General features: G+C 44.6%; 1 protein-coding gene across 1 annotated transcript in view; it reads right to left on the minus strand.

The window, feature by feature from the left end:
- Positions 1-15,717, minus strand: part of LOC144179419 (uncharacterized) — a 132,118-nt gene that overhangs the window by 41,310 nt on the left and 75,091 nt on the right. The window lies entirely within an intron of this gene.

The following is a 15,717-nucleotide window of genomic DNA, read 5'->3' on the forward strand; positions in this document are numbered from 1 at the left end:
CGCACACGAAAAATTACGATCTGCTAAACAGCTTCGCTTCTAAAAAAATCGCAAGCTAGAGAACTTGCGTCTTGCATAGGGATGCTTGCAGCATACGTGGTGGGGAGTCGGCTTTATCAGCAAATATAGACAAACCGTTTGTTTTGCCACCAAATGCGCGGTTACAAACCCAATCTTTGAGACGCAAGATGTCACGCTTCGACTAACACATTGAGTTCTGGACAACCCGCAAGGTCTGGTCCTTGACACGAGGGTTATACTTGGACGACACTAAGGGTTTCACAACATTAGACAGGAGGCCATTTTACCGCATTATGGCGGCGATATAAATCGAACGCCGCACGTATATATCATAAGAACTATCGGTCTCATCGTACAAAACGTTTTACGGTATGGGTGGATTGCAATAGGAGCTCATAGATATAGGGAGCCAGGAAACGCGGCAGTGATCTGTACTGTCACCCTTCATATTCAAAGTTCCTATGATCAAAGTATAGATATACCTCCAATATTAGAGGGAAATCCAATCTTGGAGGCTATCCCGGAAACCAAAGACAGCCTCCGCGGAGATGGTATTACAATCTTGGCGACTGGAAACGATGACGTGACCTGAAAGACAGGGTGCAATCTTCTGAGGCGGTCCTTGGCTACACCACACCGAAAGGCCTGCCCTGCTCCCCTCAAAAGTCTGACCTCGTTTCCCACCCGATCTGACTCGCAAGTAGCGTTTTATTGAAGAGGGCCACACATATAATCTGTTGTAGTGGAAACACAAAATTGAAGATAAAAAATGATGCGAAATTACGATGTCCTAATTCTTGTTTTCTTTTTGTTTCAAATATTTCAACGAGTAGGCTATATATTTGGGGTCCATTTCAATAAAATACTAGGTGCGTGTCAGCGCTGTTCCTCTTCCCTTTTCCTGTGTGCTTCATCTGTTTGTGCTGTACGACCTCAACAGACCTTATCACTGTTAACGGTTTTCGCTCTAAGACATCGTCTGCGGTAGCGTGGAGGTTAATTAATTTCATTTGCAGGAATAAATATCAGTGTGATGTGAGCAGTGTCAACAGAGTTGTATTTGGTAAAATTACTGATGAATGCAAGTCGTGAAAACGCTGCTACATTGGCGTATACTAAGTTTTAAGAATTTTCGTTGAGCAGCTCCTGCAGCGATGTCTCCATTCATGAACGACCCTCCACTTGAAAACCGCTTACGCCACAAAAAGGTTCACCGCATAAAGTAGAGCAGAGTCGTCCCCGAGTTTTAAGGATGCCTGTAGTTTTCCTTGCATGAAATATCATGGCTACATCGGCGGTAATTTTACCTGCCATTAGCGCTTCCAACTGCTTATGAAATGAACTGAGCGTGGCTTAACCTGACGCACCGATAACGTGGAGGGCTCTCACGGTCCGCTGAGAACCACCCAGACCTTTCGCGAGAAGGTTAGTTGTCAACCGCACTCCCGTATAATCTAAATTTCATTGAATATGCAGATGAGGCGAGGTGAGCTGGAAGCGCGTTCTGAGCTTCGACCAATTGCCCTTTAGATTAGAAGTTTATGGAAGTGCAGGACCGGAGTCTTCAGTTCCGGCCTTGGCGTACTAAGCGACGCAACACAAGATGTCGCCACCGCTGAGCAGACAATGCTTAGCACAAGTCACTTCGCAAACAGCGCTGTTTTCTAACGAATACCCCGAACCTTGCCTCCAGGATGTTACTCTCCGACCCGCTATCTGTGTGCTGGCTGAGCAGGCACGGCTAACTTATAGTGGATGAGGCGAGCAGTGCATCTTGGCGGGACAATATTACCTGACAGGAGCTGAACAGTGATGTTCCGTACGGGGAATTTTCCCTTTTCTGGGGTATTTTCGGCTGTAATTTTAGGCAAAACGGGAAAAGGGCATGTTTAATAGATGCAGGAAATTTTAAGAGTCATTGAGTACAAGGAAAAAATAATGTCGGTGAACCGAACCTAGCATGATTTAGCATTTTGTTTTCTTTTAAACAGTTCGCTTAACACTTCGCGGGATTTATGTCCAAATATCTGCAGTCGTGATCCCGAACGCTAAAGCATCCAAGACCGCTTCCAATCCAGTTCATAAAACCGGAGGGAGCATAGAGAAAACAGTACTCCATTAGAATGAGCAAGTGAAGCGTGAAGCGGTGGCGGCTGAAGGGATGAAGCCTGTTCGCATGCATTCCTGCGCAATATGCAGATATATGTCGGGTGCGCCATAGTACGCGTTGTGTCAACAAGAGATCGCGCCAGTACTCCCGGTGCTGCGCTAAAATTATCCGAATTACCCAACAAACATTTTGTTCTTGTTCACACGGGTAGTTTTAACTTAGAGCATTAGCATGCAAAGTAAGCATGCTGTTTGCTACAAAATGTAAATGCATAGTCAAATGCTGGCAGATGTAGTCGATTTTAGTTCACGCTGAAACTCTAATTATCTGAATGGGGTCTGCGTCCCGAAGGCTACGTAAGGTAGACGTAGGTGGCGCTGTCTAACGTCCCAAGCCGATCTGGAATCCAAGTAAAATCTATCAGCTCCAAAAAGAGAAATAAGGGAAATTTTTAGGCAGTTCTCCAGAAACCGGTGGGAAAGAAATGCTAAAAATAAGGAATTGGGATTTTTTCTTCCCAGTACGGAAAATCACCGGCGCTGAATGAAGGATAAGTGTTGAGTATGTTGCGGGAGAATTGGATTATTACAGTCGCGCGTGGTAGCTAAATGACAATACAAAACACTAACATAAGATAAATGTTTCATTCCCATTAATGAATCTCTCTAACAAAACTGTCCAAGCTTGTTCGATAAGCCTGTGATTGTACAGCAACGCCAACAATCAGCGCTAATTGCTGTGCAAAATACGAATCTTACTTTGCACCATGTCTGAACCCTCAGTCTCCGAACCTTTGGCAATGCGACTAACATCTCAAACGTCTCCCTTTGACCCGATTCCTTTATTCCTTTTTTAGAAATTGCCTATATACAGCCCTGCATGGATTTCTACTTCTCTATTTTCGATTCTGCCGGCGGCCTGTGGCATCGGCCTTACCGTCGAGATATAGAAATTGTTTGTGATGGTTGGGGTGTGAAAATGCAAATGGGACTAGCCTTGATCGATTGCCAAAAATTGCACCAACGATGGCGTGGTCTAGAGAGAGAGAGAGAAAACCTTTTAATGAGCTCAAAAGTGAGAATGGTGGAACCCTAGTCCGGGAATCCATGCGTTCCCTAGCCATCTTGGCTCGTGTCACCAGGAGAACCTGGTCTGATTAGGAAACGAGTTATGACACTGAATTCATCAGTGACGTGTGTGAACCACTGGACCAGTAACTTTGGAACGTACGCGGACAAACGGCTGACCACAGCTTACACGGGAAAGGGGGGTACGGGTACAATAAAATTGCGTTTTGTGAGGATGGGTCGCGTGAAATATTGCGCAGTGAAGCTACGAATTCTTAGTCAATACGCGGGTGCCGGAGGGGTCGCTGGAGGTCGTTGAATTTCCATGAGGCCACACGGTTGGTATACGTATTGTCGTTTCATAGCTTGGAGCTTAAGGGACGCGACTTTGACGTACCGGCGATATCAGACACCTTTTGCTGTGAGGACTGTGGCTGTACCGCTTAGCAAAATAACTGCAGTCATTGTTCTGGTTTTTTTAGTACAGCAATCGTCATATGTACTGCCACGGAGAAATTAAATACGAACACGCAAATATGAACGTGAACACACAATTAGCGAAACTTATTTTCATGCATGTCAAATTGTCACACGGATATGAACGTAACGAAATTTAAAAACGTGACTTTCCACATATATACCAAAGCTGCGCCTTTGAAAGGGCTTCAGGAAATGTGCTCGTACATTAGGTGTGTTGTGGTTCGTATTTTCGGGTTCGCATTTCACTTGTCCATGTGTGCACGTGACAAAGGCTGGGAGACCACATACACGGAGTCTCCGAGCCACCTGAACCGCGTCGTTGCACGGGCCCACTTGTTCCTTGATATTCTCAGTTGCTGTATTTTAACAGACAATAATTTTCGGCGTTTCTTTCGCCTGGATTTTAGCGCGCACGGTATGCAACACAAATGTCATCACCTGGGCAGGGTAAGTACGCAATATTCCCTGTGAGATATTCAGCGCCCTTTCGACGAGTAGCAGATCTGATTGTGTCAACCTGCTCACACTGCATTTTCTGCAGCAGAGGATAAAGGTGAATGGCATTGTATCGACGCACTGAGCATAGGTTCCGCTATGCACTGTAAAGAAAATTGCTTGCTGCGGTAGCGCCCGAAGGGCTAAAGTGCCATGTTACGCAGCACTCCACTCATGGCGGCAGATGGCTATGCCAGTTTCTGGCTAGTAGTTACAAAGAAACGCACAAAAACACACCGCGTCTGTACCTCGGAGAAATATTTTGCGTAGCTAGCAATGAGGGCTTCTTTGTTCCGTAGCATCGACTATCCGCGGTAAGTGCTTGTCGCCAGAGGGGTATTCACAGCATGTGACGAGCACGACAAGCGCGCGTTCACGTGCCCGGAAGAATCTCGCTTATGCTCAGCGCACAATGTCCTCCGTAATAGCAGTTTAGCAGGGTACGAGCCGTGCTGCTGCGCTTTTCGCTGACGGAGCGATTGAGACGGAACTTGCACAAACGGCGAGGCACATTGAGCAACGCCCTTTTCCCGTATTCTACGCAGGAAAATGCAGCGATATGGCTGCTCGTTTTCGCCCCATAGAATGCGGGAAAACTTTCTTCCCGGAAAGACTGTATCGCGTCCCCGCTCTCGGACCCATAAAAGCATAACAGTCATGCCTGCCGTGTTGAAACGTTTTTTGCGCAAATTGCAAGCCGCACGCGCGCCACCCAAGCAAACAGGGTGACAACAGCGGATATGAAATGTTCCCGTGAGCACCCCGAAAGTCTGTCGGTTGGGAAGCCGTGGGGAGATCAGGGAACATTTGTGCTCTGCTGAACCCCCTGAATGACAGAGAGGCACAGGAAGTATCTCTGTGGTGCTCGGTGTTATTTCTCATTGGTCGGGAAAACGATTGGACGGCAGCGCGGACGACCAAATCACGTAATGGAATGTTAGGAAGGGAAGTGGAGAAAAGTTAGTGCCCTGTTGAATGCGAGCCCACGGTCCTGGCATGACGTGTCCGACACTTTAGCAGTTCAGCTAGTGTAGACGACTGCATTTCCTACCACTTTATGATGTGTTTATGCCAATTTTTGTCTATCGCGCGCTTAGGGGTTGTAGCCAGCGCCACTCCGACAACTTTGAAGAAGGAAACCTTGTTTATTAAAGCCATGGATTGCCTTGGATCGAGTATCTACGACCTGTAAAAAGCAGCCGACCGAAGGTGAACGCGTTTACGCTGCCTCTGGCATAAAAACTGTAATGCTTGGATTCTTCGGAGAATTCTTTGTGCACAGAGATGAATTTCAGGTATTTTTGGTAATCCACCAAAACGATGGAGAACAAACTCTTAAACTAATGAGGCCCGCAAACTATATTCGTCTGGCGATGACACTGCTTTCCGTAGCATGCTGTTCTTCCCCTTTTTTTCTCAATAAGTTCCGTTTGTACAGAGAGGATGCATAGTGTGATATACGCGGGTCCAATCTAATCTCAGAACGTGCAATCCAGAAATTGGACATCCGAACTCTGCAAATTTGCACGCCCTTACGTTCAAAGTAACGTTAATCGTGCATTCCTAATCATGCAACGGTGAGGCCTTGTGAGTACAAAGGATGGGCTCGCAGGGCCGGCTGGTGGATGACGTGGAAATTCAGTGCAGCCATATTGGCTTTGATCAGTTTGAACGACTTGAGAGCATGAAATAATGGCATGTTAAAATGCTTTCATCAGGAACAGTGAACGTATTTCTATGAGTGCAAATATTGCCGCGAACAATGTGTGGGTGTGTTTATTTATTGTTTGTTTTTACTGCCGGGCCACGCCCGGCTGTGTTATCTGCGTTCCAAACGAAGCGCGTCTTACATTCTTTACTTTTATGCCGCACGGGCTATCACATTCAGATAAGCACACTGTTTCGCCCTAACGTCACTAGCCCAGAATTATCTTCTGTGATCTACAATGTTCTGGATGTGAATCGACGTTTCCAGAAACACTTGCGCCGAAAGATAAAAGCCTGCAGAGCAGGCGCCGCGGCATTCATTCGACGACACTCGCCTGTGCTAGTCACTTTGTTGACCGCTGCTTCACCGCCTCTCTATTCTTTTGAGTTGTTGGGGGAGCACAAGTTCGCTCCAATAAACTTGTTTCTCCTTCAAGACAACTGCGTCATCCTTGGCTTCGTGACAATATCGTACCCGAGAAATACATGAATACCATGCAACCTATTTTCAGCAGTGATGCTTAATTTTGACGAAATGTGGGAGTTACGCGCCACTACTGGGACTAACAAAATTCCCTCACTGGTTACTTGCAAAAGTTACTACCCTGAGTTAGAAATTCATCACTATGCACTGGCCTCCGTCCATGGTACCTCCCTTTTAGGATGTGACTCGCTTTATAGCATGCCGCGCGAAATCACCGACCAACTACTACGAGCCAAAACTAAAGCGTCCACTTGGGGCGTGGTTTGTAGGCGCAACGCCAGCAATGACTGTACACATTAACGCTTTATTGTCGGTAAAACGCTAGACTATTACAGCAACTTCAATTTCAACTAGCCGCATCTGAAAACTGCCGGAACATACTCTTTACAAATATATTGGAGACAAAATGGGGCGGGCTTAGAGTTCAGAACGCCGCAGTACCTCCTTCAAATCCAGCCCAAACGAGGAAGGTTAAGGCGGAAAGTACGAAAAATGTGCTTTAGACAAGTGCTTCCCCGACTGGATGCGCGAGAGCTTTAGGAACCCTAAAGTGCAGAAACCATTATGAAGCAGACGAAGCCGTGCAAGAGCTCTGCATGCAAGAGAGCGCTAAAAATCCTGCTGTTGGTATTTTGCAAAGGACAGCAAAAAGTGAAATCGTTTAGCCTGAAAAGATTTTCCACCATGGGTCAGCCGCCAACAGCCGCCATTTTAAATCGCAAAACCCCGATTCCAATTGAAGCTGCCGATAAATTTAAAATGAGCCAAAAAGTAGGGCAGAGGACCAGGGGGAACGAGGTAGTGACGCGCACATGTTTCTTTCTCTTCCTTCTGAAATGACGCAACGTAAAGTGGGCGCGAGTTTTTGTTTCCGGTGTCATCAAACAAAGTGTTCACTCTGACGCAAGTAGCTGTTCAAGGGTGCAGACTGAGCTGCCAGTCGTGTTCTGTCGACGGCTTCCTTTGCCCAGAACTGATGATCCGCTCAGTGCGCAGTACGGGACCCGAGCAGCTCTCGCCTTCCGAAGGCTAAGACAGCTGGAGGTTGGGGCCCGTCGCGCCAACGTTACGGAAATAGAATTCGTGCCCTCCATCGCGCCTACACCCGTCCCTGTTCTCTCTGGCGTGTGGTGAAGTCGGATTGTGTCAAATCGAATACTGAGTGTAAATAAAGCATGTTAGGTCGGGCGGAATGCCATCGAAAGACGAGGACCTAAAAGTAGCATGTGTTGAGGACGTATATTGTAAAAGCGCTGACTGTTCTACTAGCGTACCGTGGTAGGTGTGAAGAACTAAGAGCTAGATACCAAGGCTGCAGCTGGGAGCGCTAGAAATATCTTCGATCGCCGTTTGAAAGCGGCGTTCGTTCTATCCTTCGCGAGGAATTCTGCCAGCTTTTGCTGGAAGAGTGCCTTCAGTATCGAACGACCAACTTTCCCGACTTCCCGGGTGCATTTGTCTTTCTAGCCGCTTCGCTGACGACAGCGAAGTCGTGGAGATGAAATAAGAGGATTGCGTATCCATGACAAAGGGAGGCACGTGCGCTGCGTTTGCACGTAAATAAAAGTGTAGTCCGCTTCGAAAGGGTGCTTCTTAAGTTTTGTTCGTGTGCGTTCTTCACGTTCTTCTTACGTAGTTGCATGGTTGTTCGTCTACGCTGACGTTCTCGCAGGAACATATTCGTAACATTAAATTATACAGGCACGGCTTATGACATCAAAATAGTACGTGTAAGATACAGACCTGATTTATTTTAATTCACGGAAACAAGCTACTGCTTACGATGAATGCTCTTTATCTAGTTTTTTAGATTAAGTGCACATTAGTTAACGGAATAGACTGGATAGAAACGTAATCACGAAATTGGCGCCTTCGATTTTACAGCCGAAGTGCTTATAATGGTTTGTGCCGCCAACCTTAGGTAGAAGTGCGCTTCTACAGAGGTAGGCTAAGTAGCAACTCTTTCCCCAGGAGGTGAGAGAGCGAGCTAATCAGTAGGCAGACAAGAGTGTCTCAGGGTTCATTTTTTTACGGTATTTTATACCAGGCATCCCCAAAACAAAACAGACCGCCAATATATATCACCATCGTGGGTTTGCAATTTGTTTATTCAACGTCTACGAAAAAAGTATATTCAGCTTCTTTTTTTAAATCTCAAGCGCCTTTACAAAATGCTCATTAACAGCGTCCATCTTTAGAATATCCTTCGACAAAGCACCTGGGCCAAACATTACTGCTCTCACCTGTCTTGCAAGTCGGAAACTTGCTCAAACAACTTTTCCTCCGCTTACGGCTTCCTTGAGAGTCTGTGAAGAATTTAGACGCTTATTAGACGTCAAAGAAGTAATATCGCCGCTGTTGGCCGGCTTTTGTCCAGCGGTAGCAATAAAGTTCGTTCTTCAGCCGACAGCATAAACGAAATCGCAACGAAACAAAATATCGGTATAAAAATGTCCGTTTGAGTAAGACTTTATGTATGTAATTTCATTTCGTTAGCTTCCTAAAATCCCGCTATGAGGACCTGTCCAATATTTGGGACATTACGTAACAAGGTAATACTCCTCTGACAAGAATTCGTCATCAGAAAAACGACGCTGTACATTAAATTGGACACCTGCTGGCGCCATCTAGGCAGCATTGGTAAAAATACATGGTCCACATTTCCGCAAAACTGTTCCAGAATGGCGGCATTCAGCAGCACGGCGTTCTACGGTGCCGGCCGAAGAAATTACTGTTTCTTTATTTCTACCAGATTCGAAGGCATATCTTTGGTTTCACAATAAACGTAATGCAACAGTGAACGTGCAGAATGAAAATTTCAATTGTTCGCGCGGTTAGTTTCTTCTGCACTTCTTTTATTTTTCGTGTCCAGTACGTTGGACGCCAGGACTCCACATGAACATTTTGACCGAGCCTTTGCGATGGCCTTGTTATGAGAAGCAAACGAGTGCTGTTAGTATTTAGCGGCTGGTGGGCAAAATCGCGCGCCTTTTTTTTTTCTTCGGGAGACTGGCCTTGCGTGTCTGATGAGACTGCTGAAGCAATTTTATGAAGTTTCATCAATCTGTTGCTGAGACCCTCGCGGCTCCACGGAGAAAGAAGGACAAAACGGAGAATGAGGACGAAGCCGAGTGGTATCTGTCATCAAAGAATGGCTCGAATATCTCCAGGAAAGCCCAATAAAAGAGCCCTAGCCACTTCCCAAAGTAGGCAGACACTGCTAAGGCTACCCGTTACAGACTGTATGGTTGCGACATAAAAGCAAAGTTATTTCGCCCCAAATGTAGACCTGTATTATCTCCATCACAAAAGAGGGAAGGTGTTTTGAAATTGGCACAGAACGTTAACACAAAAGCAAAATTTTCGTTGAGCAGAGGAATACTCTTTTCATGTCCATCCACTACGTTGCCTTTCGAGCTAAAGAAACATCTTTGGACATGAGTTTCAGGGCAAAGTCTCCTGTACGTCAATACATGCGCGACAGGAAAAAAAAACCTGGTAGCATCCCAGTGTCCAATATAATGTACATCTCGCTGACCTGAAACTGTGAGGGCTATTGAAATACGTCTTAACACACTATGTGGGCTATTGAAATAACCCTTACAACTTTTCACTGTCATAATTCTACACACTTATTCTGAAAGTTTAGAAAATATTTGTGCAGATAAATGTATCCTGGGTGTCAGGGGTTAAATAACTACTTTCATATCACTGTTTTGAGGAAAAATGTTCCAGTAGTTTATGAGATCACTTGTTTTCAGTAGAGCACTAACGGTGACGAATAATTCCGGATTTTTCTTCTGATGCACTCCCTCAAAGGCGCCTTTCACTATATTCCGCATAAATGGGATGTACAAGCGTGCACACGTTATTTTATATGTACGCCAAGAAACATTTTCATAAGAAGTGAAAACCTTTGGCAAAAGTTGCATTGTGCATGACTTCTGGAGCCTTAAGATTTCGTTGACAGAAACGCCCTCATGGATTCCGTCTGGTTGGAGTGTAAAGGCGGTGTTTGTCTTACTGGCAACAACCGCCGTCCGCAAGCAGCCTACCGAATGCTGTTGACTCGAGGTATGTGGTTTTCATTCAGGAATGTTTGCACAAAAGCTTCGAGGGTGTTGAAATCCCCTTGCGGCATAATTTTTCCTGATATAAGGTGGATTATAAAGGACAGTGAACAAAGCGAATCTCGCTTCTGCCTTATTTTTGTTCTTGCAAAAGCGTCAAACATGTTTTATGCATGCTTCCACATGTGGCCCATCCAGAGCGCTACCAAAAGCACTTATTTTCGGGACGCGCATCTGCAAATGAAAGCTCTTCGAGGCTGCTTGACTAAACTTACGCCGCCTGGGGCATAAAGAGCTCCTGCATTTGTTCAATGTGTCTGGTTTCAGTATAAACTTGCAAACCTTTTATGCGCGCATTTGTATTTCCTTTTACAAATTTACCGCGTTAACCGTGTGGTATATACTATAAATTCTTGAGGACATGTTTGAACGAATGAATGAGAATGCGCCCTTACGTCTATTTTCGTTGCTGTACAAAACTGCTTTTGTTTATATTCCTTTCTTCGTATTTATTTTCCCTCGATACTTGCAACTGGCACCTAGGCAAGGAACGTCCACGTCCCCAGCATCCCCATTGTCCTCTTACGCAGACATAAAGAACAAAGCCACGCCTCCTAAATCCGTGGCTCCTTCTAGCGGTGCTGAGGAGCAGTTGATGCGATATTGCCCTACCCGAAGAGAGAATCTATGCCTGCATGCTCATTGCATTTCATTCGTTGTTGCTTTGCTTCTTGGTATTTGCTAATGACGCTGTTTCATCACAAGTAGCAAGTGTGTAGGGAACAGGTTGGAGATTTTCAGTGACGAATATTCTTCCATCTTTTTATATGCCCGGAGAAGAATGTACCTCCCTTCGATGCCGGTACTGAAAAAAAAAAACAATTTGTAGGGCGGTTTACCCTACAACGATGACTTTGTAAGCGTTTACGAGTCGACAAGCCTTGGGATCTCCCAGCAGTACTTGTAATAGCGATGTAGCAGTTCCCGTTTTAAAAGAGCAGTCATCATCGCTTCGAGTGCCGCAAATTCAGTTAGATCCCCCTCTTTTGTTCCTATGGGTGTCGACGTCTGCACCTATCGGGTGCGCATCGGCAGGTTTTTTGCCTGTCGTTCGCTACAGTGCCTCTCTCATAGCCGTTTCGCCGCTGGAATGAATTTAATCAGCGTTCTCGGTCCGAGGCCCTCGACACTACTGCTGTCCTCGTGCTTGGCACTGCTCCTGCTTTGTGCAGGTGACGTCGAATCCAACCCAGGGCCTAAGATCGAGGACGTTTTAACTTTGTTAAAGAACTGCCATGAAGAAACAACGACTACTTTGAACGCAATCAAACAGCAAATCAGCACCATTGAGGCCCGTTTGACTGATATCGAAAAAACTGTGAACAATGTATCGGAATTCCAAAAAACTTTTGACGTAGTGGCTGATTCCGTGCAGGAAGTTAAGGCGAACGTTTGTAAAACAAATGAAGGTGTTGCGGATGTCGTTGATGACATGAACAACCGTATGAGGCGTAACAACCTTATCATTAAAGGCCTACCGGAAGAAGAAAATGAAGGATACGCAGAATCTGAACGCATTGTCAAAGAGTTTTTTTCAACCCACCTTGAAATCGAAGCTGGAGACATTGAGAGAGCCCATAGACTTGGGAAACCCCGGCCTGGCTTTCACCGTCCCATTATTGTTAAATTTCTTAACTTTAAATCAAAACTGGAAGCCCTAAGTAACGCCTCAAAGTTGAAAAATCTTGAAGAGCCCAAAGTCTGGCTAGAAGAAGATTTTTCACCCAAAGTACAGCTAGCCCGAAAAAAGCTGCGCGATTTCACGAAATCGAACAGAAAAAGCACCGAGAAATACACCGTGCGCTTTAACAAACTGCACATGCACAACTCCACTTTTTGTTATGAGGCTGCAAATGACTGCGTTGTCAAGGTGGCCTCAACGAAAGCGCCTTCCCCACAATGAACTTCTAAAGGGTCCCTTTACAAATCGAAGTCAAGCAAACCGTTATCCTTGCTCGTAGCAAATTTTCGTAGCATCTATAACAAAATTGACGCCCTAAAGGCTATTTTGTTCACGTGTTCGGCTGATATATTTGTAGGCACCGAAACATGGCTATCTGAAGATGTTCCAAACACTGACTTGACACTTCCCTCGTCATTTATGCTCTTTCGCAAAGATAGAGCGGGCTGCCGAGGGGGAGGAGTTATAATCGGTGTGAAATCTAGTTGTCACCCATCACGTATTTTCATTTCCTCTCCTCTTGAAATCGTTTGGGTTTCTTGCTATTTTGAACACGTTCATTGCGTCATCGGTGCCTGCTACCGGCCACCTGATAGCCGGCAGGATTTCGTAGAAATTCTTAACGATTCGATCGATACCATTTTCCCCAAGTTCCCGAGTTGTCTATTAATTCTTGCCGGTGACTTTAATTATCCTGACATTGACTGGGCCTCCCTAACCGTTCATGCTCAACGTAATCGCCATGAACAACTAAGCTTTCTGCGCTTACTTCATTATCATAATCTCAAACAACTCGTACATGAACCGACGCGTGGCGACCACATACTAGATCTTGTCCTCACAAATAACCCAAAGCTTGCTAAAACAAACGTACTGGACGAAATCAGTGACCATAACGCCGTACATTGCTCGTTGCTGTTACCACGTGCCGACAAATCTAAAGTTAAGAAACGTATCTTTAACTGCAGCCGAACCAACACTGAAAAACTAAACGGTTTGTTGCAGAGCTTCTCTGAAGACTTTGAACTCAACTTTGCAAATCGTTCAGTGCAGCAAAACTGGTGTTTGTTCCGCGATAAACTAAAGGAAGTAGAAGAATTGTGTGTACCTAAACTATCAATAAGCGAAAGAGTAAATGACCCTTGGTTTACTCGAGAAATAAAAAGAAGCTTAAACAAAAAGAAAAGAGCATACCAGAAAGCGACTAAAACGAGCGACCCCGACGACTGGCTTAAATACAAGAGTACATCCAGCGCGTGCGCGGATGCAATTCGCAAGGCCAAAAATGATTTCTATAATTGCAGGCTCCCAAACCTTTTAAAAACGGACCCTAAAAAATTTTGGAATGTTATTAATCCAAAGAACAAAAACTCTGCCCCACCCCTCACAAGTGAAGATTGCAAGACCTTGCCTGTTGCAGAATGTGCTGAAAAACTGAACACCTACTTCTCTCAAGTTTTCACTGTTGAGCGATCACTAGATAGCTCTCTCGATTTGCCGTCAGTAACCATTCCACACCCGTCCTCCGCTATCGTAATCACTACGCATGGTGTAGCCTGCGCAATAGATCGTTTGGCACTCAAGACTAGCCCCGGACCAGACGGAGTTAGCGCGAAACTTCTAAAATTAACAAGTTCCTTTTCGTGATATTTTCTTTCTTTGATTTTTCAACAATCACTTGATTCAGGATTCATACCAGAAGATTGGAAATCAGCGCATGTGACCCCAATTTTCAAATCGGGTGACAATACAATTCCCAATAACTACAGGCCAATTTCGCTAACATCAATCTGTTGTAAATTACTCGAACACATATTATTCACGCATATAATGAACCACCTTAACCTGAACAAACTGCTCTTAAATAACCAACATGGGTTTCGTAAAGATCTATCCTGCCAAACACAACTCTTCGAATTGGTAACCGACCTTCATTCCGCTCTAAACCTGTCCCGTCCTGTTGATGCAATTTTCATTGACTTCTCGAAAGCCTTTGATCGCGTCCCACATAAACGTCTGTTACTAAAAATTCGCCACCTCCAACTTGACCAAAACACAACACGATGGATAGAAGAATTTTTAACCAATCGTTTCCAGACAGTCAAATTAAACAATCATATTTCTAACCAAACACGTGTTTCATCTGGGGTCCCTCAGGGGTCTGTGTTAGGTCCTCTTTTATTCCTGATTTACATCAATGACATAGCATGCAGCCTAAAATCAGCAATTCGCCTGTTTGCGGATGATTGTGTAGTATATAGAGAAATATCTAATCCAGCCGATACAATTATCTTGCAATCTGATCTGATTAAGCTAGAGGAATGGTGTAGCCGCTGGCAAATGGAAATCAATGTAGAAAAAACCAAACATATAATGTTTAGTCCTACCCCCGAGGCAGTTCTTGCTAACTACAAAATAAATGATACTCCAATAGATTTAGTTCAATCGTTTAAATATTTAGGTGTGTTCTTCACGGCGAATTTAACGTGGACGTGCCACATAGAATACATAACTACTAAAGCCCTAAAAAAACTTGGCCTTCTCAAGAGGCGCCTACATTTAGCCACCAAGGAAACCAGGTTTCATGCGTATAATTGCCTTATCCGGCCCTCACTAGAATACGGTTCAATCATATGGCATCCTCAGGGCGCAAACTTAACTAACCTCTTGGAATCCGTCCAGAACAAGGCAACCCGGTTCATCACGTCCTCGTACTCGCGTTACCAAAGCGTATCTTCTTTAAAGGATTCACTTCATCTTCCCTCGCTTGCCACGCGCCGAAGGTTGGCTCGACTATCTTTTTTTCATTCGCTGTACCACAGTAGCACGCCGTTTTCCCAGCTTCATATCATTCCACCGCCTCATATCTCCGCCCGGGTAGACCACATTTTCAAAGTTAAACCAATTTTCGCTAAAAAAGAAAGATATAAAAACTCTCCTTTAGTCCTTGCAATCGCAGATTGGAACTCGTTACCTGCTCACATCGCAGAACTGTCCGATTCATCATCCTTTCAACATGCACTCAAAACCTTTCTTGAAGTTATTTGATGTCGCATAAATCTTTCTTGTGTTTTTTTTTCTCTGTATCTTTTTTGCCCCCAGTAGAGTGTACTGTTTGCGCTCTTTTGTTTTTGCTTACTGTTTTAAGTGTATTTCGCGTGAAGCCCTTTTTTTCATTCAATGTAATGTATTTTTGTTTGGCGTTGTTTCTGGATTGTACTTTGCAATAGTCATGTACACCATCTCTGCCTTCATTTATGTTCTGCTGGAAAAATGTACTGTACTTTTGATCATAACCCCACTGTATCCCCCCCTATGTAATGCCCATTCGGGCCTTTAGGGTATGTAAATAAATAAATAAATAAATAAATAAATAAATAAATAAATAGATAAACCAGTGTAAGACGAGCAATACCATGTAACTTAAACGTTCTCTAAAATTACTTGCTAAGATCAAAGTACGGCTTACTAAAATTCACCACACACAAGCCTTAATTGCAAGTTAGCATGAATCGTATCTGAGGTTATCATTATTCTTTATC

The sequence above is a fragment of the Haemaphysalis longicornis genome, unplaced genomic scaffold, assembly GCF_048455015.1.
Source record: "Haemaphysalis longicornis isolate Haplotype H1 unplaced genomic scaffold, Haemaphysalis longicornis Haplotype H1 scaffold_4, whole genome shotgun sequence".
Taxonomy (NCBI): domain Eukaryota; kingdom Metazoa; phylum Arthropoda; class Arachnida; order Ixodida; family Ixodidae; genus Haemaphysalis; species Haemaphysalis longicornis.